The 11,060-nt window shown below is 42.7% G+C and overlaps 1 long non-coding RNA gene across 1 annotated transcript; it reads left to right on the top strand.

Moving 5' to 3' along the window:
* Window positions 1–1,857: 1,857 nt before the first annotated feature.
* Window positions 1,858–10,882, top strand: LOC126998482 (uncharacterized). Its single transcript, XR_007752898.1, has 3 exons — window positions 1,858–2,110; window positions 4,118–4,199; window positions 7,008–10,882. It is a non-coding gene; the product is annotated as an uncharacterized LOC126998482 (long non-coding RNA).
* Window positions 10,883–11,060: the final 178 nt, after the last annotated feature.

Genomic DNA, 11,060 nt, shown 5'->3' with positions numbered 1-11,060 from the left:
GAACTGTTCGAACGATGGTTCACAATTGATTCAGAGTAACAAGAAAAGGAGCTACAATATTCAGTTAGGCGAAAACAAAGAAAGAAAAGTATAGGAGAGAGAGAGCGGTCATGTTATGTGATTATACTATGTATAAGAAATATACTGAAAATTACGCTTTTGTCAGTTTGTTCGATAGGTGTGGTTAAATCCACGAGTGATGGTTGCAACATTGGTTCAAAGTCAAATCTGAGCCATGGATCTTTGAGATGAATATTGTACTAATTGTGATTCTCCAAAGTGACTTCTGGGAGATTACTAAATTTCGATTAGGGCTACATTATAAATTCGTTATCGTCGCCAGCAGAGATTTCCGGGGAATAGGACACTGCATATATATAGGTGGAGGTCACTGATTGGCTGGAATAGGACGCTGCCTAGGTGGAGGACGCTGATTGGCTGAGGGCTGGCCTGCTCGACGCCCTGCGAGTCGCCGGTCGACGGTCACCGAGGCCCCACTCTGACGAGGGACTCAGCGGGGCACGGCCCCTCGAGGTACGTAATAAAAACTGGTTAATTGTCCGTTGCCAAAGATAATTTTGATGTGGATGAGTTCGGGAAGTGAACAGGATAAGGGTTCTTTGCATTTTTTTATACGAGGTTGTGTGCATGGATGATAATGGCAGGATAGGGAAATGGAGTTTAATGGACGCCGGGGGAGGGAGGGAAGGCTTGGCTCGTCTCCTTATGGTCCCTGCCTGTCACTCACCGACTACTGATTTGCTATTATCATTTGTTACATATAAACCACCAGCAATTCACTCGTATGTAGCGAAAAAAAATATATGGACACTAAATCGGGAGTCATTAGGACCTTAGGGACTGAAAATGGCGGGAAAGATCAACGGTTTGGCGGGAAAAGTCCAGTCATTTGGCGGGAAAGGCCACCAGCATACTTTGAGGATACGTAGCTAGTTGTTCGTCGGTAATCCAAGGTCAAAGATGCTTAAAATGTAGCCATGTGGACGATGCAAAAAAAAAAAAAAACACATGTTCAGTGAATGGCGGCCACGGTGGAAGCCATGGTCGTCTGCTAAGGGGCGTCGAAGCTTTTTGAAACTCGACTCGTACGGGCTACGCCGAAGCTGTGGCCAGGCCCGGATTAATATAATAGGCTAGATAACCTCTCGCCCAAGAACAGTTGCTGAAGTGCAGGGTAAGTAGTGGGGTGTGGTAAGAACCAATCACCCAAATTATGGCCAGTGTGATATCAGGTTACCACAGTTTACCTTCCCCAGGTTTCTCCGGGTAACTACTCATTTACCGACCAGCCCGAAAGGAAGGATGAACAGTTGGGTGAGCTGCACATGGACCTCGGGCCGGGATTCGAACCCGGACCTGCGGATTTGTAGCTAGGCACGCTTACCACTGCGCCACGGAGACCCAGCCCATATAAAGTTTGAAGTAATAACTTTTAGGCACCCAGAAGTCCCTTGATCCGGCCCTGTGTACTGTTATGACCATGCCAGTTTCATTATTAATATATTTATTCCTCACGTGTGGGTCAGTCCATGGGGTCATGAGGATCGGCATGTGGCAAGGTACATAAGAGTGGGTTTGGGGGGGGGGGGGGTAAATTAACGGGGCTTGCAGGTAACCAGACATAATATTATTAGGGTATGCCCACTAATTTGTACATGTAAAGCTTCAATCTATGTCCTCCATTTTTTTTTTTTCCCCAAAAGATAAGTTAGAGAAGGTATAAAATAAAATTGTAGATAAATACATTTCAACATAAATCATACTGTAGTAATCTTTTAGTTTTCGGAAGCAATACTTAACCTCTAGTAGTTGACAGCATATTCTCTCAACAGATTTTATCACAGTGTTCAAAGTGAAAAGTGGACTCTGGTGGTGAGGGGTGTATCGTGTCACTGCCCACCACTCTACAGGGATGAGCACCGGGCCCTACGGTTGCAGCTGCTCCACCCCGCCTGCAGGAGTCTGGCAGGCACAGCAGAGGGTCATGTCAGGACTGCCGGAAGTATGTTAGTATAACAATTGACAGAAACCCCACTGTTCCGTAGACATGACACTATGCTGTGACTGCTGGGCTCCTGCCGTCACTTAGGTAAGAATTATTGATGTTGCAGGGCCAATTCCACAGTGGTTGTAATTGCTCAAGCCAAACATTTTATTATCTATGGTTGTCAGGCTTTCTTTCAAGCACCCAATACCAAAAAGATGTCTGCACAGGTTCCTCAAATTTTGTTAGCTTCTATATGAATATCTAACATTGTCAGTTTTCAGTCTTTGGTACCACATTTGGTTTGTGAGCTTACAAACCCACTGTGGATCTGGCCTAAAATTTTCGCTGATAATTGCTTGCACCAACAGAAGGGTTCCAGATAGCAGGAGATGCAAGAATTATAAGGTAGGATATTCAACCCATAATGATCTAGTAGGGCAAGTAAGACCCAAGTATTACAAGCCACAGACCAAAATGATAAAAATTCATTGAAACTGCTTAAAGTGAAAAAATGGGATGTCATAGGTTTCCCACAATTATTCAAATTCAAAAAGCATGATTATGAATCCACAACCACCATATTCTGCTTTCAAACCCAACTTTAATGTCTTGCATTACTGTATACAACAATCATTCAATTCTCATATTAATTTTAGTGACTAAATACTCAATTATTTGAAGACTGAAATTTGAATATCAAAATGTCAGGATTTAAAGTGAGTTTTACCTACTAAAATGATGGGCCTGAAGAGGTTCAGAATTCGAATGAAGACAAATAGGATGGGTTTTGATTGCAAGTTTTAATGAGTAGGGTAGATCAAAGTGGTCTAGGTATATGAATCAGAAGGTGAGAATTATGGGCTTAGAAAGGCAAGGGAGGTATATAGTTGAGTTGGCACAGAATAAAGAGATGCCACTAGAAAAAGTTGTTCTGCAACTAGCTATACCACAATAGCCCATATTTTACTCCTATATTTGGAAACCTAAAAGTACTTCCTGAATTAGATATACACATGCAGTTTCATGCTTAATCAGTACCACAAAAGTTGCCAATATCAGAATCCCAAGTTGGAGAACTGATTACATAGGAAAAGAGTACCATTGGTTCTGGACTTTCCTTTCTAGATTAACATTCATCTGAATGAAAGCTTGTTGCTGCTAAATTAGTGACAGGGAGGCACTGTCATAAGTCAACTTTGGGACCTTGATGATTCTCAGTGGATTTGCTGATGAGACAAGCAGTTGTGACTGAGACTGAGGCCTTATGACCAAGAGTGCCATGGAAAGTGTTCTGAGCTGGTATTAATAAAGAGGTCTGGGTGTGGGGTTTTCCTCTTGAGGCAAGATTACTCAACTGGGCTCCTAATTCCTTTGATTAGTACATGCAGAATTGGGACTTTACTAGTAAGCTGGCTCATGAGGTAAAGGTATCCTGCAGGGTCATTTAGTGACATATTAAGTTTTGACAACATGAACAGCACCGTGTCGGGAATGGTGGCAGAGGACAGCACCCACAAAGGAATTCTCATACTCAGCATAATGTTCTTAATGAAGATGTTGAATTGGAGCTGGTGAAAAGGTGTAGACTGAAGAAAGGGGGAGGGCAGTTGAGATCAGTATGATAACACAGGTGGGAGGGTCAGCAGCCTGCCCTGCCTGACATCGTGGTCCAGTTAAGCCAAACTCCAGACTGCCTGTAAATAACCTGATTTAATATACAAAACTTTGAAACCATTAATATTTATACAGCCTATATTTTGCCTTATGTTAGCAAAAAAACAAAGTGGAATTTCTTCATCTGCTTGGGAGTAAAGATAGCTCATTTGGAGGATCTCTGGAGTGTTCATACAAGGAGTCTCCTAAAATTCTTTATTAATATGACCCCGTGATGTCATAGAAAGTGTTGACCAACTTTTGATCGTAGCACAAGATGTTGATATTCTTAGTCGCATTGTGGAATATTTTGGGGTTGCTACAGTGATTGTGGAAGTTGGTGCATCATTGAATTTGTTATAGAATGCCTACCTCAATACTGTTTGAAGTTTGTTGTAAAATGAATGTCTTAATTTACATTGGATTTTACATAGAAGTTTCTCTTCTTTCACACAGCTGACCCTCTGGCTAGTTGGAATGGGCCACGGCGCCAGGCTGGCCAGTGTGGAGGCGCATGCAGGCCATCACTTCAGTAATGGTAAGTTGAAGGTATTCTTTTTTGGGGGGGACTGAACTTGAGGATCTTGAGACTGGGTATTGAAAACACCAGAGCTGGGACTACCGATTGACATTTGGGATCGGTACTACCGGCGGTAGATTACTGCTACCGATACCGATCATTCGGTATTTTGAAGAAACTACCGAATACCGCTACCGATCGCATGATTGGCAGTCAATCGGTATCGGTAGATTGAAAAAGCGGTTTTGTTAAGACTTAAGAGAAGACGACCCCGGCAAAATGAAACGGACAAGTTTCAACACGTTCGAGCGCATCTATGGGAAGCAGTTAGCAGGAAATTCCAGGTATTACTTTGACGTCATCACGCTTAGCCAATCACCGGCCGTTCTGGGCGTTCTCAGCCAATCAGAGGCAGCCACGACCTAGCATATTCTCGCTCCGCCAAAAGTTTTGTTTGGCCTGCCGGTAGCCTACACCTACGCTCTAGCTCCTGCGCTCTCGACAACGTGCTCAGCCTCATCGCCTAGTGTTTTAAGTGGCAGTGTTTTAAGTCCACCGCAGCAGCACTTAATCGTTTTGTGCTTTTAACTTTTCAAGTGATTTTCCTTTTTTAAACTTTATTTTACATTAAAAAAGTTTTGATCAAGTCAGTGAACTATTTAATCATATTGTTACGAACCAGAGGTTAGGATATGCTGTGTGTTGAGTGAGTGTTTTGTATGTGGCGGTGTGTGAACCCTGTAAGAGGGGAAGCCAGTGTCACGTGTGAGGCAGCGTGGGGAGAGGTGAGGTGTGGAGGCAGCGTCTCCTTCCCCCTGTGGACTTGAGGACGTGTCCTGGGCAGAGGCCATGGGAGTGAGGCTCTGTTAGGTTAGGCTCCAAATTGATGACACAAACTTAATTTTGTGTTGGGAAGAAATTTATTTTGTGAAAGTTAATAAATAATGCTGTATTGTCTAGTTTGTTTAAATTTAACTTTTTTTCAGTTTGATGTTTATTTTTTGAGGGAGAAATTCATTTATTAAATAAGTTATGTATTTTTGAACTTAAAAAAGGTATTAAAAGACTCTAATTTACTTCTATTCTTAAGTTAACCGAAATAAGAGAGAAATAACTTAAAAAGTGTGTTATGGGCCTTTAAAAGCATTTTTTTATTATATAATTATAGAGTTTTTTAATCTACCGATACCGAATCTATACCGATCGGTAGATTTCTGAAAAATCTACCGATCTACCGATACCGGTGGTAGATTTTTTCTACAGAATCCCAGCTCTGGAAAACACTGAAAAAGCGCTTATTTGTTTCGGTCCGTGAAGAAGCTGACATTTTTTTCCACTCTCCTCCCTGTTATCTCAAAATACATACCTTGGAAAAAAAAAGAAAATGAAGAGAGAACAGGTGATTTTGAAGCTGCAGCTGAAGGGAGCTGCCTTACGATTGGCTGACAGTTCTGAAAACACGCTAGTGATTCGCTGAGACTTCGATGACGTCATTGACAGCGCTCTCCCAATCAGCGGCCTTGCTGACTTGAGGCAGTGTCACACAGGCAGTTTTCCTCCAACCGTTTGGGCCATGGGCAACAGCGGTTGCCTGTACGCCCAACCGGGAGCGAGTTGTCGATTGTCCTTAAGCTGGTGTCACACTGGACCTTTTTCCTCCAACCGCGTTGGCGGTAGGGGCAACCGGCAACTCCAACTTTTCTGGGTATGTGTCACACATGGCCAAGGTTGGTTGGTTGTATCCGCAATGTAAACAAGGCAGTCACCTTGTATCAACATGGTGCCGTCTGCTAAAATAAAGACGAATTGAGTTTTGTGAATCGTGATATTAACGTTGATTGTTAAATTGACAGTTCATAGTTTTTACTGCCGGCCATTAGCGCACATCTCTGTAAATCCCGCCCCAGCACATGTTAAAACGGTCAACACGGTCACCCAACTGTGGAGTCTAAAGCTCCTGGTGTCAAACTGGTCCTTTTTCCTCCAACCACGTTGGCGGTAGGGGCAACCGGCAACTCCAACTTTTCCGGGTGTGTATTGCACATGACCAAGGTCGGTTGCCTGTATCCACAATGTAAACAAATCAGTTCCCCTGTATCGACATGGCGCAGTCTGTAAAGTAAGGGCTGTTGCGGCTTGTGCTGCCATTACCTAAGTTATGGACTTGTTGCTGCAATTAAATGGAAGGAAGAAGCGGTTGTGGACACAATTATGGCTTCAAAGATGGGAGGATAGAAGTGTTTTTCCAAACCTCATCATAGAAGTGTGCTGTGAAGATCGGGAGTCCTACAATTTTCAAAGACTGGAGAAAAAGGTTTAGAACTGTGGTTCCACAGCACAGGGTGTTATTTTCAATTAAATAGTAAACAAAGCAACTGCCAGTCCACTTGACAAGCCTCTTGGTGGGCCATCTTCTGCTGCTCCTCACTCCTCAGCCACTTCCGTTGTCTGTTCGTTTACATTTGTACCCACAACTTTTCCATCCGTACAAACAACTGACAATTAAATCGCTCCCAGTTAGACTATGAACAACAGCGGTTGCCCATAGCCCCAACGTTCGGAGGAAAATAGCCAGTGTGACACTGCCTTTTAAGGCAGCACGTGTGACACCGAAGGTAGACCTGTACATGCCAAAGCAGCACGAAACTCCTGGGATAATGTCAGGATGGCAAGAATTTAGGACTAAGCGCAAAACTCGAGGATCATGAAACTCAGGAGGGTACTGTATATATACACAGGCTTCAGCCAGCCAATGGACTCTTAATGATAAACATTCATTTAAACATTTTGTCACTTTGAGGTTAATATGTTGTATACCCTTTTCAGGTAAGTCCCCTGTACAGCTCATCGCGGGACAACGAGGGACAGCGCAGGAGCAACAGCATCTGTCAAGGAAAGTGAAACATATTATTTTGTCAGGGTTAGGATGTTAGGTGCTAGGATGCTAATTCTGATTCCCTTTCAGGTTCTCATGGAACTTTATAATATGAAAGTTTTTCAGGACCATGAGCATTTGCCATCGAATGAAAGCATGTTGTGGCAGCCCCTCAGCTTCTGCATGTTGCTGTACCCAGTGAAAACTACTGAAAAGTCTGTGAATCAAGACAAGGATTCCAAAGCTCTACCAAGTGAAAAATGACAAGTGAATCTGAACAAGGATTACAAGCAGTAATAATTGGTAAGAATTTAAGAGATACTTTCTTTTAGGGTTTGTTTATTTCTTTTCAGATTAGGTTTATTAACTTTTGAGAATTTTTCCCTTTCAGTCCTTGGCTGTTTTCCTCTTGCGTATCCTTAAAGTTCTTATTCATTGTCCATCATGCAGTATTCATGCTCCAGGTTTTTTCTTGCTTGCCTACAGCCTCATTTTCAAGCTAATGATTGCTCATGTTCTTCCTCATCTTTTCAAGTTATTTTGTTCTTGTCATATAAGCTCCTCATTCTCATTTCAATCTGACAAAATTACTGGCAACATGTTTCATCTTCTGCGGTCATTCATCGTACATATTTAACCCTTTCCTTGCGCACGGTGCGGACACGACTATCCCCTAAGGCGTAGTCGGGGAGCCCAATGGGGGGTCTCTTTTAACCTCTGTATCTCAAAAACTATTCATCACAGCTAAAAACCAAAAACACCATTGTAAAGAGGAGGTCCAGATCTATAGGAGTCGGATATGTATGCCTCTCTTGCGAACGTACATGCACGTTCAGGGAGTGTTGAATGTTAAAACTTACGTCGGTGCGTGCAGGATGATCAGCCATATCGAGGGAACTGCGGACATCACTCCTTCAGATTCTGGCAAGGAAGCATTGCCAACTGCAATATTTACAACTATTTGGTCAAAGAACCAGTCAGGTGATAGGTGAAGCTATGCAAAGATGCCGCTATATTGGGCAAGAACATCCACCAGTCACTCGTCCGTAGATTTGCCGCGCTGGGCTGATATGATTTTCCACCAAATTTAGTGAAGAACCCACTCAATTGGCAATCCTGTGTTGTGAGAATTAGTGTTGGAACACTCTCCTACGCGGGAGATTTGAGTGCGGGTGGAGCTCGCAGAGAGCATTTAGCAGCACCAGCAAATACGTCTAACGCTCGCTGCGAGCGTTTAGCAATGAAAGGGTTAAGTGGGAAAGCAGCAAGAAACATGAGGACATGACATATTGGATGAGCTTTCTCGGTGCAGGTAAAAAAAGTTCACAACTAAGTTCTTGAAGTATAAAGGAGAAGTGCTGGTGAAGGCATGACTACCAATGAGGGTTAACAAAGTAGGCAGAATGTATGGAAAAAGATGAGGGAAACATTTTAATCACATCAAGGGATAGTGTTTGCTTCCATGTTGAGGACATAGTTGTCTGCCCCAGTCACTGATAGGTTTGGTGCAATTCATCGTTGTGCCTACACATGGCAGTAGTTGCTTGGGGCATGGTCAGTAATGCTTGGTATCCATATTCATTGGCTGCCTTCAGTGGGAGAGTTGGGTGTAAATTTTTTTTGGTTCGTTGTTAAGATACCTAAAAAACTGATTGACAAATAGGCACCAAATAGATAAGAGAACATTCTTTAGTGAATACCTCATGCTGACTAAATCTTAGGAAAAATGTAGTACTGACTTGTATAATGGCTGATAAAATATGAAAACAATAAATGGCTTTGGGGTGGCATGTGTAAAAGCTGCCTCTTTGTGGATGCTTCGACTAATACCCCAGCAGTGAGCAGGTGCCGTTAGAAGTTTCTGCTGCCTGGGGTGTGCTGTTTGTTCCTTTTAGGATAAAAATTGATGAGGCAACAAAGGATCGTAGAAGAGGTGATCCACAGGAGCTATTGTGTGAGAACGATTTAGAGTTAGCAGCTGAAACAAGGGATAGAGAGCAAGAGAGGGACAGTTATAGGAGGGCTACAGATAAATAGAATAAACAGGAGCATTTTACTATAAACAGGAAAAGTATTTTAAGCATGTATGAGATCAGTATTGCTATATGGCTCTGAGACATGAGCTTAAATGAAGTCAGAGGATGTATTGGTTGGCATTGATAGGAGAATGTTGAGTCAATGGATGGGATCACATGGAGAGATGGTCCAGTGAGGAGATGACAAGTAGATGTGAATTGAAGGATCTGAGTACGATGTTGAGAGTCCATAGGTTATGGTGGTTCAGGCATGTGAAGAAGAGGGGGAATGGTGAAGCATTGGGGAGAGCTGTTGGGGTGGAAGTGCCAGGTCACCACCCACTAGGCAGGCCAAAGGAGATACTGAGTTTGTTCAGGATTTAGCAGCACAGTTGGAAGTGTATCATCGACTGTAACCTCGTAGGAGATTATGGGAAAACTTGACGGCAATGAGTGGAGAAAAGAGGCTCAACAGTGAAGATAGATTAAACGAAGATGGTGCCAGGCTAGATGATTGGAGATAATGTGCAGGTGGGAAGATGCCTTTTGTGGTATGTGAGTGGAGTTAGGTGTTTATAGCTAAGATCCCTCAATAGTGGTTGATTTTGTGTCCATGTGTTGGAAGGAACAAAGGCAAAGTTTTGGAGATGGATTTGACAACAGAGATGGATGGTGGAATTATAGGGGAAGTAAAGCGGTTTTATTTACTTAGATTTTGGGCAGGAAGGAAGGGTGGAGTGGAGAAAGTAGACAGAGGAAGCTTGGCAGCGGCTTGGAGAAGCTGTAAAGAAATTTGAGTCAATGGAACCATTCTGGGGGGGTTGTGGGGGTGGGCAGGGCTATGCTCCCCCTGGTGTAGGACCCAATTAATTGATTGAAGTGTTTATTAATGTACAGAGGCAAGGTATGACACTCATTACATCTGTGCTGTTCTGTGGAGCAGAGGCGTGGGTTCTGGTGAAGCTACATCTGTGCTGTTCTGTGGAGCAGAGGCATGCATGGGTTCTGGTGAAGCTGGAGGTTGTATTGATATAACACAATTTGGATATTTCGGTATGGCTGGTGTCACCTGGAGTGTTGGTGTTTGTGATGGCAGCAGGAAGATAGCCAGGGAACCGAGTTGTGCTCAGGGTGCTTACACCAAGACGGTTCAAATATGAAAAGAAAATATATGGATGAGGATGTAGCCACTCGTGTTAATGAAGAAGCTTGATAAACAGTTGGAGGATGGTCGTGAAATGTCTAGCTACATAAATAAAATTACAGTAAACCCTCCATAAATCTGAGTACAGTAAACCCCGCTTAAGTCGGACCCGAATAAGCCGGATATCTGGTAAATCGGACACTTTCAGGATTTTTATTTTATTTTATTTATTTTTATTTTTTTATTTATTTTTTATTTTTTACGTTCTATCCAGAGTGCACCGTTAGGCATTTTTTGCCCTTTGATTGAGTAGTTTTAAGCCACTCGGCTTATATAGCGGCTAAAATACCCCTGATAGCTCTTACATCGTCCGAGTCATTTGAGGAGTTGTCTGAGCCGTTGAAGACACGAAACGTTCATTTCCTTTCAGGTTAATGTTCATTTCCTTCCAGGTTAATGTTCATTTCCTTCCAGGTTAATGTTCATTTCCTTCCAGGGTAATGTTCATTTCCTTCCAGGTTAATGTTCATTTCCTTCCAGGTTAATGTTCATTTCCTTTCAGGTTAATGTTCATTTCCTTCCAGGTTAATGTTCATTTCCTTCCAGGGTAATGTTCATTTCCTTCCAGGTTAATGTTCATTTCCTTTCAGGTTATTGTTCATTTCCTTCCAGGTTAATGTTCATTTCCTTCCAGGTTAATGTTCATTTCCTTCCAGGTTAATGTTCATTTCCTTCCAGGTTAATGTTCATTTTCTTCCAGGTTAATGTTCATTTCCTTCCAGGTTAATGTTCATTTCCTTTCAGGTTAATGTTCATTTCCTTCCAGGTTAATGTTCATTTCCTTC

Source organism: Eriocheir sinensis, chromosome 14 (genome assembly GCF_024679095.1).
Source record: "Eriocheir sinensis breed Jianghai 21 chromosome 14, ASM2467909v1, whole genome shotgun sequence".
Lineage (NCBI taxonomy): Eukaryota > Metazoa > Arthropoda > Malacostraca > Decapoda > Varunidae > Eriocheir > Eriocheir sinensis.
This window is presented reverse-complemented; position numbering and strand designations above follow the sequence as displayed.